This window comes from Poecilia latipinna, unplaced genomic scaffold (assembly GCF_001443285.1).
Source record: "Poecilia latipinna isolate Pla-1442-1.1 unplaced genomic scaffold, P_latipinna-1.0 Scaffold814, whole genome shotgun sequence".
Lineage (NCBI taxonomy): Eukaryota > Metazoa > Chordata > Actinopteri > Cyprinodontiformes > Poeciliidae > Poecilia > Poecilia latipinna.
The window spans coordinates 263,850-266,475 of record NW_015113430.1 but is presented as its reverse complement, the minus strand read 5'-3'; positions in this window follow the sequence as shown (position 1 = coordinate 266,475).

Sequence of the window (2,626 nt, the reverse complement as noted above, 5' to 3'; positions counted from 1 at the left end):
CGCGGAGACATCTCTGAAGTCGTTGCAGAATGGATTTATCCAGTATCATTCATCATGCTGTCTGTCAGTGCCAATATAAATGCCTGATGGAAAGCATGCATTCACCTTTGAGTGGAACTGACTCAGTTGCTCCAGAAAGTCTGTTGTGAGTCACAAGATAAAGTGTGTCTACAGAATTGGAGTGAGAGAATCGTTCTGGCTCTCAAAATTATCTTTCAAGCTCACACTAAATATGAAGTCTGCCTACTTTACATACAAGCACAATTTAACCAAAGTACAGCCCGCTAGCTTGTTCACAGAGTGAGTATGCCCAGCTCAATCTGTTTGAGGTTGATTCTGGGCTTTTATCCATCATGATCAATGTGAGCTGTTCTTTTTCTGCAGATGGGATGGTGGGTTGGCCATAATATAATGTACAACTTCAAAGAATCCTAAAAACAACAATTAGGTGCATCAGTTTGACTTTAATTTTGAGAAAAATCTAAAAGATATATACATACATACATACACACGGGCTCAAATATTTACATATGTCTCCTTTAACAAATTGCGTAGGAACCTTTCCAAAACCATCAACAAGTTTCTGGGTTGATCTTTGACCCCTCTTCTTAGGGGAACTGATATTATTTCAGATTGTTTGGTTTGCTGGTACACACCTGACTGTCTATGTCAATGAAGACATTTATGGACCACACCATGGACAGATTTGTTGTGCTTTTGTCTGGTGACGATGCCAAAAACAAAACCGGAACCACCAATTTTCATATCTGTCATAAACTGGAAGATGCTGAAAAGACCAGAGTCGTAGTCTACAGTGAAGTGAATTAACAGCTCAACATGAACAATGAGGAATGCTAGCTAAGAAAGGAAGGAAGGCAAACTTAGGATACTGCTATAACTCAAGCATGGTGGCAGCAGAGAGTCTGCTTAGCCACAGCAGATATGAGAGCCTTCAAACTGAATGGAATAGTTAAGATGGAAAATGACCTCTGAATTTGTCAACTTCATTTTAAGCCAACAGCTAGATGGTCAAATTGTGGACAATGTTGGGTGTTCCAACAGGATGATGATTCCCAGCACACATCAAAACCAGTTTTGGAATGGCCAACAATATTTTCTGGAATGGTTCAAACTTAACACTGAAACTTTGCGGACCGTCTCGCAGTCTATTAAACCAACTCCTGACCAGCAGCTCAGCTGAAAATTTTGTAGAGCATTGATGTTCAATGAGCAAAAGTTTGCGCTAAACCCAGGGAGCCAAAACGTGAGAATTACTTTATGAATCTTTGAAAGAGTACACATGCTCCGACAGAGATACTTTTACTTATCTGAGTGGAGAAAACGCTTCAGGGTGAACACAACGAATCCCAAGGAAAACAGAAGCAAAATCAAGCATTTTAAGGTGAAGATGCATGAACCAGTGAGAGCAATGTGGACAGGGTGAGAGGCGAGAAAGGTAAAAAGGAACAAGGAACTGACAATTAGGGACAACTAATCACCAAGAGTGTAACCAAGCGCATCCCCCCACGCTGGTGCCAATGCTTGCACTGTGCTTGAACCTGCGCCGAATGCCAACGGCAGATAATTATAAACCCGCAGGGCATGCCTCCTCTGTGCACAGGGAGGAATGGAGCCTCAGCCACGGCTGAACTCCTGACCTTCTTCACACACCAAGCGTCTGTTGTGGGCTTCGGGAGGTGCAAGATGGGTCACAGCAAGCCGTGAGGCAACTGGGCGAGAACTGGGAAAAGGGAGGAGAGAGGGGCTAGTGGATAGTTGGGAAAAGGAGGGGAGGAGTAAAGTGGGGGATGGAGGGATTTGAGCAAGGAGGTGCTCAGTGGTGGGTCACTTTTTTTTTTTTTTCCTTTTTTGACATTCTTTGCCGAGAGCCGCTGACAAATGACAAAGGAGAAGGAACAGCTTAACAAATCAGGGTGAAACCCACAGTAAGAGAAATCTCTTCTGGTTATCTCCTTTGTCTTTATCAGAATTCATTAGGTGGGGAAGTGCAGTCTAGTCGACACCTTTGTGTAGAAAGAAAAGCTTTTGTTTGTCTTAGTTCATCTTTAACAGTTTACACAACTTATCATTAGACCATCACGTCATCAGTGTCCCATTAACCAAATAATTTAATATTAATAGTTATGTATTATTAACAAACAACTTAATACAATAACATTTATTAAAACTACAACACACATGCCTATCATGTAATTTAAGTTATTAAAACTTAAAATACTGATTGAACACAGTTAAAATCTGGCTTTTGCATACATTGAAATGAAATACACAAATTACTTTTCTCCTTCTGTGTCTGGCATTGATTGAAAGAAAGTAGAAAAAGATCTCTGAGTTATTTATTTTTTTCTGACATTATTCTGGCATTCAGCAAATATAATTAATTTTGGTAATTAAAACTGCCTTAAAACTGAAGAAAAAGGTTTATTTGATTAAATGTCAGACAGTGACGGAAAAAATATGTATTGGTTCTTTTAGTAGAGTGTATGTGAAACTCTGGTTTTCTCTAAGATAATCTATTTTCCAACACCACGTCCCAGTTGTTCCATGATGACAGTAACACACCATTTTGTTTTTGGCATTTAGGCGTCCCATTAGGACTATTTTT